At 35.6% G+C, this 16,493-nt stretch overlaps 1 protein-coding gene and 1 long non-coding RNA gene across 2 annotated transcripts in view; both read right to left on the bottom strand.

The window, feature by feature from the left end:
• The window catches only part of LOC307169886 (uncharacterized protein), a 386,038-nt gene that overhangs the window by 332,222 nt on the left and 37,323 nt on the right, over positions 1–16,493 (bottom strand). The window lies entirely within an intron of this gene.
• LOC307170168 lies at positions 6,566–8,424 on the bottom strand. The gene is made up of 5 exons (XR_013823309.1): positions 8,201–8,424; positions 7,816–7,896; positions 7,560–7,608; positions 7,199–7,303; positions 6,566–6,848 (listed from the first exon to the last, which is right to left on the bottom strand). It is a non-coding gene; the product is annotated as an uncharacterized lncRNA (long non-coding RNA).

Consider the following 16,493-nt stretch of genomic DNA (forward strand, 5'->3'; position numbering starts at 1 on the left):
CTCTCCTGTATCTTTGACATAAATGTCATTAAATAAAATAAAATTGAATGGTACAGGGTATTGGATATGGCATTTTCAAACCTGAAAAAGAAAGCATAAATCACTGCTTTCAGTGCTTTGAATGAGAAATGTTTCTCTTCTCTCTGCTTGAGAACCATTTGAAATTAAATTTCAACTTTATTGTCCAACTCAAGGCCAGAAAATAAACAGTGTAGGGGTGTAACGGTTCACAAAATTCATGGTTCGGTTCAATACGATACACTTGTGTCACGGTTCGGTATGTTTTCAATACAGCAAAAAGAAAGAAATGCCAGAGAAGTTTCCTTGATTTTTTTTTTTTTATTCTTAAAACTAACATCATAACGTATTACATTTTTTTTCTTTGAGCAATGATGGAGCTATAATTGACTCTTCTTAGGAGCATATAAAACAAAACATCTCCTTGGAAAAAATTAAATGTAATATTTTGTGCTTATAAACAAATGTTTATTTTAGTTCAGATTAACATTTGAGGGCGGCAATGTTATTCATAATGTCGAAATAAATCCGACATAACGTTACTTGAAGGCATTATAGCCCACTATTCCTGCCAAACTTCCAAAGTTGCAGTAAGTGTTAGCCTACTACAGTAAATCCATGGTGAATGTTGCTGATCTGTGGACACTATAGTTCATTCATGTCACAATGTTTCTTCCTGGTTTCCACGTCAGCGCTGTGTGATCCGTTAATAACGGAGAAATGTGAATGTTTCTCACTAGATCTCGCAGCGATGTTATTACTTTAGTGGCGAGTTCAAATGCTTTCTTTACTGGATCTCTTAGCGCTGTGTAGTATAAGATCGGCTCGCGCTGCGTTGGTCCAAACTGATAAACAGTCCGTCACGAGTAGCTCAGTTTCGTTCCGCTTAGGCCTACATTGCGTTTGCCATTTGATGTAGTGGTCGCGCCAGCGTCTACATTATGAGCGCGCTGGCGATGCGCTTACATTTGAAATAACCGTTCGGTTTGAAAATGCGTGCCTTGTACCGAACGGTTTAATACGAATACGCGTACCGTTACACCCCTAAAACAGTGACATAATCGATTATGGCACTTTGCCGCATCGATGCTGAATCGTGCATGCCCCGCATTGCGATGCATCGCCGAATCGATTATTGTTGACACCACTAGTTAATAGTCAAACTGAAACCTGATGTGGCTTTTTTTAATTTTATTTTTAGAAATGTGGTTTGATCATTGGGTGGGGAAACATCAAGTGCATGAGAGAACGGGCATTTAGTGTGTGTGTGTGTGTGTGTGTGTGTGTGTGAGAGAGAGTGTGTTTAGTTTGTAAGTGAAGACCCTCTTCCTGTCCTCTTGTTGTAAATGGCTTTGTTAGACATTAGATACTGTGATAGATAGAGGGAGAACAGCAATAGATACACATTGATCATATTCAACACTGCCATTCAAAATTTTAGATTGTAAAAGTTACTATTTTTTGTTTGTTTGTTTTAGAAAATGATACTTTATTAAAGTAAACAAAACGGTAACACTTTGTTTTAAGTTGAAATATTTACGCGCTACTATATGTATACTTACTATATAATAACAGTAAATTATGCAAATTTACAATAACTGACCCTAAACAAAACACTAACCATAACTAGTTACATGTAGTTAATTAATATTACTCAGAACTTATTTGAGTTAGTATGTAACTACATCAACGTAAAATAGTGTTAAAAAAATAAAATAACAGTTTCATATTCTAAAGGTTGTACAGGTGAAATTTTGTCAACTGCATATGCATAAAGTTTTTATTTCACATTACTTTATGTAAAATAATTGAATACTGTATCCATATAATGAAAGCTGTTGGCAAACTCAGGAACTGTATGAAATTTCTACCCACTGTGCAAAAAAAGAAAAGAAAAAAGGTGTCAGGGAGCGCAGTAGCATTGTTAACCACCACGCAAATCATGTGTTCTTGCCTAATTTGTTTAGTTTTTGTTTGTTTTCCGATGGATCCCCTCTCCTTTTTGTTGTACTCATCTATCTCTTCTTCAAATCTTATTCCTGCAAGATTACAACTACCACTGTCAGGTCTCTCTCTCTCTCTCTCTCTCTCTCTCTCTCTATCTCTCTCTCTCTCCCCCCTGCAATTGCCACTCTACGCTCCCTGGTGTTCATCTGCGAGCTTGCCTATCTCATTGTCCTTGCACTGTACTGTACTCATCTCTCCAATGTTGTTTTTGTATCTGCTTTGCTTTTCCTTTCTCTGATGTCTCTTGTTGGGCTGATGTGTCACACCCTGAATGTACCTGTCTGAAATTCTCTTCCTGAAAAAACCCTCTTCCTGATTCCTCTCCGGATTGTGGCCTCACTATTTCTCCCTCTGTTTCCATTGTTGTGTGCCTTTGAAATTCAATAAATCACTGTTATTCCTGCAATGGACTCCTTTTTTTTACCACCCTGGCACAATGGCATTTTTGATCCATTGATTTTTGCTGCCATTTGGTATAACTATAAGATCTCTTATTGACAAGAAAGAAAACATGCATAAAATATAAGCCAGTTCTCCATTGGACAATGATGTTTCCTGTTGAGTGTTTCCACGTGCTGATGGTGTTTTTAACTGCTGTTTCTAAAAAAAAAAACAAGAGATGGCGCCATTGTATTGTCTGTCTTTATCACTACAGATTAGGGGAGTATTCCAGAGAGCAGGTTATCTGAGATACTTGGATTATGTAACACTGATCACCATAATGGTGAAGCAAAGCTAACTATTATTCCAATAAAACATCAACTTCTAAACCTCTGATCATTCTCAATAAGACCTTCTGTAGATGTCTGACAGAAGTAATAAGGTTAGTAATAAGCAAAGTTTGTGTCTGGTCAACGTGATCTCATGAGAAAACGTGTGTATTTTTACGTAAAGTATAATTCTACCATACGTACATTTACTTACGTTTTATACACACAGAAACGTATAATACTGACGTATTTACGGCTCTAAAACGTAAAATATTTACGTATTAACAGCAAAAAAACGTAAATTATTTACGCATGAAGAACTCTACCGACGTACATATTTGTACATAGGCTATTCTTATTTATATTAAAATCGTGGCATTAATGTTTTGACTCTATTGCATTCAAATGTCTTATCAATTACGTTTTCAGTCGCATTTAAATTTATTAAATGCAGTTTACTCAAGAAATAGGCTAATAACCATTCGCTCTGTTCGTGCCTTCTGCTGCAAACTCGTTTCGGAGGATTAGCCTACATGCAGTTACACAAGAATACACTTTAAAACCTTAAAAATACCTTATTTAATCGTTTAACCATTTTGTAATATTTAGTTTATTTACAGTGAGACACAAAATGCGTTTTCTCAATAGAACAATAATACACCAAAACCCAACATAATTAATTTTATTAGCTTGATAATCCAAGTCTTTAGAATCCATAGGTTTGCAAGAAAGAGATCCAAATTCAGCCCTTTATCCAGTGAGTGATCTTCATCTCCATTCTCAGCAGCGCAGTCCATAACCGTCAAATTCCGCGCTCGTGATGAATTCAAATTCAAAAATTGCGCCCTCAAGAAGCGTTACGACATGTTTTACGGCAGTGATATCAAACGCTCATTGGCTCTCGCCACAGATTGCGACATGCCGTATTTCAGTCGGTAAACTACATTTGAAATGGAGAAGCGCGCGCGCTTTCACACAGAGCGAAGCCGGATTAACATTTTCTTGGATTAATAACTTAAATTATGCTCTGTACCTCATTCAAAACTATTATACTGAAAGAGAGGACTGTGACTGGGTCCGTGTAACGCTTTGCAGTTCTTTGTTCAATTTGAAATTTAATAATCAGAAATGAGAAAACGGCCCCTTTATTCGTTTTTTCGTTTTTTCCAAAAAACGAAAAAACGAGATTTCGGCTTGATTTTTCGTTTTTTGGTTCACAGGCAAAAAAACTAATAAATGACTTCATAATTCGTTTTCCACATCTGGGCGGCCTGACACGCCCCCTTCCGCCGATTGGTCAAGCAAAACCTGAGCATGTGACGTCATCAGTTGCGATGAACTTGCGACCATAGTTGGCCAACGATGCTTTCGGGAAACGCACCCCATCAGGTCTGTTCAACAAAATAATAGTCCTCTACTATGGCTACAGATTCTTAAACTGTACAGGGCAGGTCCTATTGGGCTTTCTTCTGTGCAACTTTACACGTTTCACAGAAATCATTACATCAGAAATATTAATTATTAGTCTGCCACCAGCCTGTTTTATTTAGCTGTGTGTGGTGAAGCTGCGCTTGACAGCGCCGAGCGGGAGAGGCTCACTGACCAATGTCCAGTCAGCAGTCAGAACTTTTCTTTTAGACGCTCCGTTTTGCCACGGGATGGTGATTGCAAATACTGTAATGCCAATCGGCTGAGGGTGGCTACCGATGATGGTGAAATACATTTTTACTGAAACTGTAGGCTAATCATATCCGCGACCCGTGAGAATGAGACAGATGATTGACAGGACAATAGCGGAGGCAATTAAAGGCGCAAGATAACTTGTTAACAAAAACATAAATAAAAAAAGTGTTTAATATAAGTGACTTTGTCTTTGTTTTATTGTTTTTGTTGTTTTTAATCAAATAATTGTGAACCACAAACTGAGCCTTCGTTTTAAAGGGCAATTTTCAAATATATTTTATTTATTTATTATAATATGGGTATTTTATAATACAGCATAAATAAAAACAAACACACGTAATATAGGCAAAACACCACAGTTTTTTGGTTTTGTTTGTGTGAACTTTCATCCCCAACCATATTTCTTCATGCTCCACGCTCAGCACCCCTACTTCCCATGGTAGGCCTACTACTAACTGTAATTAACATGTAAAATCTTTGGTATATCTATATGTAATATTTAAAAACACTTTACAGTGTGATGGAAATAAACTTTTCTTAAAGTGTGTTGTATACTGTAATAGACAATTGTCCTGCAGAATGATGAGGTTTTTTGGAAGAAAAACATTGCGAGCAAATGTCGAATTGTTGTTTAAAATATAAATCAACAACGTAAGAGGCTTTAGGCTGTCTGATGAACTATGAACAAACACACAGCTTTGCAGTATAGGTGGCACAGAAGCAGCATCTGACCCTGCATTTTTAGATGTACATTACACACTGTCTACACTGTTAAAAAAAGTTCCGTTAAAAAACGGAAAAAGTGCTGGTAATTAATTACCAGCACTTTTTCCGTTATTGTACGGGCACTTCCGTAAACCTTAAAACGGATATTTCCGTAGATTTACCTGAGTTTTTCTGTACCATTGACGGACACTTCCGTCAAACCTAAAATGGAAAATTCTATATATTAACAGTACATTTTCCGTACTATTCACGGATAATCCTTATACAGAAATTTCTATTTTTATAGAATTTTATGGCATATCTTTTGGTAGCAAATAATTCAAGAACAATATATACAAATTGAACGTGGTTTATTTTTTGTAAACATTTTCATGTAAACATTATTAAATGCATTCAATGGGTAAAGATATATATATATATATATATAGATTTTTTTTTTTTACATCAATTAAACAATGTGCAAAGCACCATTAAAAAGTGCTTGTGTTGTGGAATACATTTTTAGACAAACAAACAAGGGAAAAAACATCAGCAGGTACGTGCACAATATTGGTGTTGCACCAAATAGCTCACAAAATTCTTTTAAAAAAAATCAAACTGTGAAAGATTCAAAACATTTTCAAAAGCAAAACAATACAAATGCAGAAACAAACAAACAAAACCAAATGGAATACAAAGACAGGGCTGCTGCTTTTTACATTAAAAATAGCTTTAGACTTACAGTTAATAGTAGAGGGAAATGTTACAGTGTTGATGCCATTTTTCTGTAAGAGAACACAATATTCCTTAAAGGGTTAGTTCACCCAAAAATGTAAATTCTGTCAGTAATTACTCACCCTCATGTTGTTCCAACCCCGTAAGACTTTAGTTCATCTCCGTAACACAAATTAAGATATTTTTTATTAAATCTGAGAACTGTCTCACTCCTCCATAGGCTTCTAAGATATTGAAACTTGCCGGCATACAAAGTTAGTAAAGACAATGTTTAAAATAGTCCAAGTGACAGTGGCTAAATCATAATTTTATCAAGCGACGAGAATACTTTTTGTGCACAAAAAAATAAAATAACGACTTTATTCAACTATTCATGTTCTTCATGTGGGCCTCTGAGAGTTCACGTAGTGTAACAGCGCAGCGCTTCTGGATTGTACATCACGTAGACTCACTATTGGCCAGCATCACACGCATGACCAACGTCGGCCAATAGTGAGTCTACGTTCTGACGTACAACCCAGAAGCGCTGCGATGTTTACACTACGTGAACTCTCAGAGGCCCACATGAAGAACATGAATAGTTGAATAAAGTCGTTATTTTAGGGGGTTTTTTGTGCAGAAAAAGTATTCTCATGTTACTTTAATGATGTCTTTACTACCTTTCTGGAGCTTGAAAGTGGTAGTTGCTGTCAACAGAAGAAGAGAAAGCTCTCAGATTTCATTAAAAAGATCTTCATTTTTGTTCTGAAGATGAACAGAAGTCTTGCAGGAGTAATTAATGACATTATTTTAATTTTGGGGTTAACAACTTGCGTGAAAAACTTTCCTCCTTCGGTACGTTCAGTTAAAGGTCCATTTTGAGATTTGACAAAAGCTTAAACTTTACATGGATTTTCGAAGTTGTTCATACAGGAACTTCAGAAGTCTTTGAGGAATGTGTGGACGTTTGGTTTCCTTCATCTCAGCGTTTTCGACCTTCGTTCAGGATTTCTGCACAGGAAATGGATATATGAAGAAAAAAATGGATATGTTTTTAGCTAAACAAGAAATTAAACGAAGTAAACTGAACTACAAAGTATAATGCAGACCAGGTTGAGGTTGAAAAACAATTGTACAGTGTTTTACGTTCGTTAAATTATCAACTGCCATCCCTAATTCTTTCAAATTCAAACACTGTATAAAACGCTAAGACTTCTGTTTCCAGTGGACTCCAATTGCATGTTATGTTAGCTTGTCTGCTCAACTATACCTTATAATATGTTTCATTATTTTCAACTACATAAACAGTAACACAACAGCATGCTAGAGATAAATAATTAAATTAAAAATGTGTTGCTTACCTTTATATGAACTCCAGGATAAGTGCCATGTAGCTCACTGCCTCAGTGGGGTAGGAGATGTGGTCAATAACTTCTTGAATGACAGCAATCTTGAATGCCCATCATCTTAAACAAATAAGTTATTACAAAATGAAAAACATCACACAATCACTTCAGAAAACCGCTCCAAAAATATTCCCTATACAATTTTATTTTCTACTGACCATATAAGCATACAAATCTTTGAAGGGGGTGTTCAGCAACCAACTTTTTCTATAAACATTTAAATTTAGACTTTAAATTTAAATGTGTTTTGCCAATATTGAACACTCATAATGATTAATAAAAAAATTAAAAAATGCTAATAAAACAAAATACAAACCCATAAGGATGGTGGTGGTGCTTGGGATGCACAGTACAGCAGTAAAGTCCTGTCAATAGATGAGAAAAAAACAGAAACACTATGAAACAAAGTAACAAACTAATGAGGAGGGAGCTGGTAAAGATATAAATAATAGCAGTCATGTTAAATGTAAATTAATATTTCAAGGTTATTATTTGGTCTTTAAAGTCAAGCATGTCGTCTAAAACAAAATCAAGACAATAAAAAGTCTAACATAAACATAACTTTAAGTTACCTCATTTGGCAGAAAAGGTGGAGGTGCTTTCCTTGATCCAGCTGAACTGCATCTTCACATACAGTCTCTCTTCACGTTGTACTGTTTCATCATGCAACAACAGAAACACAAACAAACTAATGACTAACGTTACAGGCAGAAGTAGGTAATAATAGCAGTTATATACACATATTATATGACTTTAAACCCAAAATAATGACATTGAAAGATTAATTTACACTTAACACGACTGCTATTAGGTGATAATAGCAGTCGTGTTAAGTGTAAATTAATCTTTCAATGTCATTATTTGGGGTTTAAAGTCATATAATATGTGTCCGTGTGTCGTCTAAAACAAGACAACAAAAAGTCTAACAGCCTAAACATAACATTAACGTTAACTTACCTCATCTGGCAGAAAAGGTGGTTTGTTTTCCTTGATCCAGCTGTAACGTTACTGCATCTTCACGTATCATGATGTATCTTCAAGTTCATGCCTTTTAAATCAACTAACGTTAAGTCTTGAATGGCTTTTCCTTTTCTTGACGTTTCCTCTGGTAACGTTAGCTTTTGTATGAAGGCATTCAACTGCTTCAAAAACATAAGTTAACTTACTGCACGTCTTTATCATAACTGGTTAACGGATGCGCGCCGCACGGAAAAAAAACGCAGCACCGACAAATAAAAGTCAATAAACCAGTTACAACGAGGACACTATAACATACAATAAGGGAACTTCCACGAGTGTTAACTAAATCTTTCAATGTGTGACGACGATATGCATAAAATGATAAACGCGACGGCTCCGACATTCATTTGCCTAACAAGCCAGATTTCAACTAAATAACATTACGTAAACAGCTTATTTGACATATAGTTAAATATAATTTTCGGTTTTTACCACAGAAGTGTCAGAATGGCTTCCACACATCCGAAATCCGACTTTATAAAGAAACTTTGGCTGCTATCATCTGCGTGTGTAATGGCGCTTTGCATCTCAAACTTTTCGCGCCGATCAGGTTATGGTTCCCACAATGCAACTCGTAATTCAAAATACGGGTAAAAGACCTGTAAAAGACAAATACGGAAAATTCCTTCAAAATAATATGGTACATTGTACCGTATTTTTACGGATTTTTTTTACAGTGTAATGCAGCTCAAAGGAGGCACTGTGAATTTGCATAGCAATTTCATTCTAAGCGGCCATTAAATGTGAAGTGACAACATGGAACACTACTTTCAATATATAAAAAAGCAAGTCAGCCTGATAATGATTGAATACCAATTTACTCATTTAGGCTCACAATAAGCAGATTACATAATTATACCATGAAAAAAAATTATATAGGCTATATATGTGTGTGTGTGTGTGTGTGTGTGTGTGTGTGTGTGTGTGTGTGTGTGTGTGTATGTGTGTAAAGGTATGTCACTTACTGGTGGAACCCAAACAGAAGTCCAGTTCTGGCTGTATAATCAAACAATAAAAACGAGAAACAATGCATGCCATCAAGAACATTTATTGATTCCACAGGAACTTGATCCAGTTTCCCCCATTTTTACTAATAACTACTTTGTGTTAATTCAGAGGACAGTAAGGCAAACTATTAAGCATGAACTCGATGAACAGGATCAATTAACATTTTCAAAGCATTTTGGAACTCTTCTTGGTGGAAATTGACAGCACGTTCAAAAAGAGATGAAATGTCAGGATACTGCATAGAAAACGTATGGAGTTCAATTGCCTTTGCAATATTTTGCATTTATATATTTTTGTATAGGCTATATTTTATAGTTTTCAGATGATTTGATATAATTTAATTGATTAGTTTGTTAAATACACATACTTTATCTGTTTGATTATTGTATTATATTTAATACAATATCTCTTCAGTTTAAACCATAAACGCCTGAAAATCTGAAAATCTCTTTGAAAAATTTGTAAAATAAAAAAAAAAAAAAAAAATCTTGTTTTCCATGCCCTAAGAGCAATAAAAACACATAGGAAAAAAAATCCTGACTTAGGTTATCATAATTCATGCATGAAATGGTTAAACACTTTTTTTATTTATGTTTTTGTTAACATAAGTTATCTTGCGCCTTTAATTGCCTCCGCTATCGTCCTGTCAATCATCTGTCTCATTCTCACGGGTCGCGGCTATGATTACAGTTTCAGTAAAAATGTATTTCACCATCAGCCGATTGGCATTACAGTATTTGCAATCACCATCCCGTGGCAAAACGGATCGAGCGTCTAAAAGAAAAGTTCTGACTGCTGACTGGACATTGGTCAGTGAGCCTCTCCCGCTCGGCGCTGTCAAGCGCAGCTTCACCACACACAGCTAAATAAAACAGGCTGGTGGCAGATTAATAATTAATATTTCTGATGTAATGATTTCTGTGAAACGTGTAAAGTTGCACAGAAGAAAGCCCGGACCTGCCCTGTACAGTTTAAGAATCTGTAGCCATAGTAGAGGACTATTATTTTGTTGAACAGACCTGACCTGGGGTGCGTTTCCCGAAAGCATCGTTGGCCAACTATGGTCGCAAGTTCATCGCAATGTCCATTGAACTCTATTGGTAACGACGGAACTTGCGACCATAGTTGGCCAACGATGCTTTCGGGAAACGCACCCCTGAGCGACAACTGATGACGTCACATGCTCAGATTTGCTTGACCAATCGGCGGAAGGGGGCGTGTCAGGCCGCCCAGATGTGGAAAACGAATTTTGAAGTCATTTATTCGTTTTTTTGCCTGTGTGAACCAAAAAACGAAAAATCAAGCCGAAATCTCGTTTTTTTGAAAAAACGAAAAACGAATAAAGGGGCCGTTTTCTCATTTCTGATTATTAAATTTCAAATTGAACAAAGAACTGCAAAGCGTTACACGGACCGTGACTGCAACACATCGTCATGTGAACGACTTTTGGTACCGGTTTTGACATGTTCGCAATAAATAAATTATTGTGATTACACGTAGCCTATGTTGTAATTTTTCTTCATAATTGTAGCCTATGTAGTTTTAAGAAATTGTTATGGGTAGGTTTAGGGGTAGGAGTAGGATTAGCTGCTAAAAAAATCTTTTAATGCTATATTGTTAATAAAATTGCCATTTCCCACACATCTCTGTTTTGTCTTTTTTATATTCTGTATAAAATGGGTAACGTTATGTTTAGGTTTGGGAGTGGGGTTAAGGGATCTTCCATTTATCTATAAAACGGTAAAAGGTCAATTATACAGATATCTTAATGATATGAAAGATTCGTAAATATTTTACGTTTTGTAGCTGTAAAAAAACGTAATAATGTTACGTTTAATTGTTGCAGATACGTCCATATCATACGTTTTAGCATCTATCCAAACGCACGTTTTCTATCTTTGAAAATTACGTGTTAATACTACGTATTAACAATGAGACCAGGCTGTCATATAAATGCATTTATGGATATACGTTGAATCTATACGTATTTTAAGTTGTAATACGTAAATATAGATACGTATCGAACCTGAAATAACGTCCATATGATATAGGCTACGTAAAAGTCACTATAATATGTAAATATATATACGAATTGGATCGTTTTTATTTCTAAATATGTACGTTTCGTGTGTGAGATCAGGCTGGTCTGGTGATGCTGTTTGTGGAGTTGTTTAATCCTCCTCTACTGATATATTGAGATATCTGTTATTGTTTAATGTTCTGTTGGGATTTAAAGAGTTTCTGTTGTCTGAGTTTTGAGATTACCTGTCAGGGGTTCACAGAGGATGCAGACAAGATGGTGAGGTTAATAGTTTATTTGCAGGAAGTGCGGAGATGCAGACAGATGATGAGTAACAGAAACACAGAATGACAGTGGATGCTTAGCTGGTTGGTAATGTCTTTGTCTTTGCGGATGATATCGGGCTGAAGGCAGAACAGGATGGCAGGCAGGACGGATTGGAGAGGAGGTATTAATCCAGGTAAGTGTTCGGAAGTCTGTGGGTCATGTTAAAGCGAACATCGACGAGACCAGACAAGGAGTGAAGGGAGAGTGCTGAATATAAAGGGTGAGCTGGTGATGGAATCCAGGTGACGGTGATTACTGATTACAGGAGAGAGGAGAGTGATTGTGTGAGTGAGTGCAGGTGTGCGCCACGGAGGATTCTGGGGAATGAAGTGCACACAAAGATGAAGGCTGAAGAACGTGACCGTGACATTACCATTGTGCTGAAGAGCAGAGCCTGTGTTTCAGTCCAGCATGAGCCAGAAAACATTGATGTTATGCTGCATGTTGCTTTATTTAACCCTTTCATGCATGAATTATGATATCCTCAGTCAGGATTTTTTTCCTATGTGTTTTTATTGCTCTTAGGGCATGAAAAACAAGAATTGATTTTTATTTTATTTTTTTACAAATTTTTCAAAGAGATCTTCAGATGTCCACTTGAGTGGACAGCATGCATTTATGGTTTAAACTGAAGATATACTGTATTAAATAAGACAATAATCAAAAAGATAAAGTATGTGAATTTAACGAACTAATCAATACAATTATATCAAATCATGTGAAAACTATAAAATATATACAAAAAATTAAAATGCAAAACATTGCAAAGGCTTCATAAAACTTCATACAAGTTGCACTTCGCGTATCTATGATATCAGAACATGAGGACGTGATTCCATCAGAATTTTCTACAGCCTGTCAAGGTACAACTGTGGAAACCACTCAGATGCTCCCTCCAGTGCACCAGAGTATGGAGATTTACCCTTATTAGATGATAATTCTGATTATGTTCAAGATGGACATGCACATTTCTATCATAGCCCTCCTCTGAGAAAACCTAGCGATACGTTTTTTTCAATCTCATCTGAAATGATCAGTGTTGGGGGTAACGCATTACAAGTAACATGCATAACCCATTCAGATTACTTTTTTGATGTTACAAGTAAAGTAATGTGTTACAAGTAACATACATTACCTAATCAGATTACTTTTTGATCTAACAAGTAATTAACTACAAGTAATGTGCATTACCTAATCAGATTACTTTTTGATGTAACGAGTAAAGAAACGCATTACAAGTAACATGCATTACGCAATCAGATTACTTTGTGATGTTATGAGTAAAGAAACGAATTACAATAACGCATATTACATAATCAGATTACTTTTTGATGTTATGAGGAAGGAAACGCATTACAAGTAACATGCATTACGTAATCAGATTACTTTTTGATGTTATGAGTAAAGAAACGCATTACAAGTAACATGCATTACGTAATCAGATTACGTTTTGATGTTATGAGTAAAAAAACGCATTACAATAACGTGCATTACGAAATCAGATTACTTTTTGATCTAACAAATAAAGTAATGCATTACAAGTGTCATACATTATGTAATCACATTACTTTTTTCGATGTCAATGAAAATTACTTTCTAATAATACAAATACATTTATTTACAGTAAAAAAAGTCACTGCAGATTAAGTTTTTAAGTTTTAAATTTCAAAAACAATATTCACATTATAATTATGAATTGTAGCTGAAATATAGCAGTTGATGCATGACGTCCACTACAGTGGACATGTGATTAATCAGAGTTTTCTCTCAATCTAAAATCAAAACTTGGAAAATTTTACTGTGATATGACTCATTAGATATTGCTTGATGCTGCAATATTTTTTTTACCTACAAGAGTCTCCTAGATTAGAAGGAATGGGTGGATATTCCGGAGCAATTTGGCATGTCTGACTGACCCTTGGCCATCTTGGTTTGGAGGGGGAAAAAATCGAAATACAAAGGCTTGCCACTTGGTTGCAATTTATAGGATGATGCACAAGGGTCCAATGAAGAGATTGATGTGCAACTTTGCCATAAAAACCTGTGCAAATTCAAGAAAATGCATTTTTAATAGCTGTCCACTGTAGTGACCACTATGCGTGAAAGGGTTATTTAAAGGCAGTAACTGTTTAGTCACTATCATATGGATTTTTAGGATTTTCACACAAATCCTTATGATACCTTAATGGTGCTTTTCTGTCATTTTGGAACCTGGACAGCACCTCTGTTTATTTATTTTTGTTTTGATATGGAAAAGAATATTTCATTATTTTATTTCAGAAATTAGTAATACAATAGTAGTGATGCTTGACAAACCAAATACCACATTTATTCTGTGGGAATATGACTCATCTCTCTAGTGGTCAAATGCTGTAATAGGCCCTATTCGGACTGGACTAGATTTCCAGGGGGGCATTAGAGAAATTCATGTTTCACAGACGTACTTTTTCCCGTCTGAATCTGCCAAGTCATGTTTTTCTCACACAACATAAATAAAAAACCCAAGTAAAAATTCCGGGGCAAATAACCTACTTTTTTTTGCAAACTTGACGATCCTGTGCGAAATCTAACCAGGCCCGAATGTGAATGTCTGTGGCTGCATCCAAAATCAAATACTTCTCTACTAAATGTAGGCGAAAAACGCCTTGGTTATACACATGTAACCCTCGTTCCCTGAAGGAGGGAACGGAGAAGTCACGTAGGATCTTCACCTACGTATTGAGATCCCAAAGAAGGCAAAGTTGGGATCTCTATACGTTGATGACGTTCCGACATGAGGTTGAATTTGACTGTCTATCTGAATTCACACTATATAAAACAGAAGAAAAAAGTACCCGGTGGAGGATTTATGAATGGCATAACTGACGCTGGTAGATCACATGATAATGAAAAATGTATGCATCCAGATTATATTTATACTATAGGCCTACACATTCACACTATATTGAATGTACTTTTTTAGCATTCAAAATAAGTACCTACTCAAGAGAGTATGTGATTTCGGATGCAGCCTCTGATTGCCAATATTGTATTATCTTAACGCTTCTCCTCATATGTTTTTCGACATATACCTAACCTACCATTAGTGCACCAAATTTTGACATGCTTTAATTTAGTTTCAATACGAATGGTATCCGATGAAAAAATAACATTATAAAATTAATTAATAGAGACAAATCGCGGAAACTGCCAAAATTGCCCATTTTAATATCAGTGTTCTTCTGAGTAAGATACTGTTTATAGACTTTGTTCACTTATGCAAGTTACAGCCACTTCGATAAACTCATGAAGGTGACTTAAATGAGTATTTTATTATAAATTAAAATATCACCAAATAATAAAATTAAAAGACATATACATTATCCGTGATGCACGCTAACATAGCACATGACCTTCTGTAGCACCAACTTCTAGAAAAAACACACTCACTCTTCTGTAATAAACATGAAGATGTTAATCCTGTCCAAATCGGCGTGTGGAATCACAGACATTAAGTGATAAGAATTGTAACTCAAATGTTGTTTAGAAAACTAGCCCCGTTGGAAAAGGCTAACAGGATATGACCTATCAAGGTATCAGTGGGTTTATCACAAATAGTTTTTCTTAAAAGGAAGTGTTGCTAGAGCTGGAAATGACTACTGAAGCCAGCACTGCTTGACTGCACGATCACAGCATGAGTATAACATATCATAATGCATATGCACACAAAGAATATGAAATGTTCACATTCCACTGTCATTTCTTTGTTTTATTTGAGACTTTTTTGTCAAATACCAGCATTGATAAGTTCAGTATTTTGTAAAGCAGGTTTTAAAATAGTCATGGTTTCATGTTAGCAGGAATGGAAAAAGCCCTTCAACCACATGCTGTTAACACCTCAGACACACAAATGACAGCAGACACACTCTCTGACATCAAACACACACAGCTCCGGCACAACAGATCAAGCAACATTTGTGTACAGAGGTAATAAACTAGACCACAGCAGAGTCTCCACTTCTATTGATGAGTGTTTTCCATCTACATTTTTTTTTTTCATGAGATTTACACACATATACTTTAAGAAAAAAACATAAAATTCTCCAATGTGCCATATGGTTTAGATAGTATATTAAAAGTCCTTGTAATACAGGGCAAGTTTGTTTGACGTTTTTAGGAGGCAATTTAATGAATCCATCTTAAATTATTATATAAATCTGTCCCAGGTCACACGGTTGGGTCTTTTACTAAAGACTGAAGTTTGTTCATCTTCTCATTGTGAGAGGTGCATACACCACATGATCCTCCTCTTTTACTTTCTGTAAAAAACACAACACAAGATATAAAAATAATAATAATAATAATAATGTTAGGTTTCTTCTAATGTTAATAAATGGTTTCTTCTGCTTAAGCAGTTGCGATATATAGTTTTTTTCTGAATAAAAAATAAATAGTAAAGGCATTATAAAAGTAATCCATGTGACTCCAGTGGTTTAACCTCAATTGTATGAACAAAGCAAGTGCTTGATTTACTAAATATGAATCTCCAACGCACATACATGCAACGCCCGCTCTCGCGTCAACACAACACACATGCGTCCTGATCTTTTATATATGTCTAATATTGTGCTGGTGTGTGATTGATCAGACAAAAACAATCTCACACTGATCTACATCTGACTCACTGCTGAAATGATAGAGACACACAACAGGAATAAACAGGAATAAACGATCTTACCTTTTTATGTGTGTTTCTTTTGTAGAACGCTGGTTCAGCGTAAGTGATCTCTTCTGCACGAGTCTCAACTGTTTCAATGATAATAGATGCATTAAAACAACACAACTCAATACTAACTAGACCTGTGTGTGTGTGTGTGTGTGTGTGTGTGTGTGTGT

The sequence above is a fragment of the Squalius cephalus genome (assembly GCF_949319135.1).
Source record: "Squalius cephalus genome assembly, chromosome: 13".
NCBI classification, from domain to species: Eukaryota; Metazoa; Chordata; class Actinopteri; order Cypriniformes; family Leuciscidae; genus Squalius; species Squalius cephalus.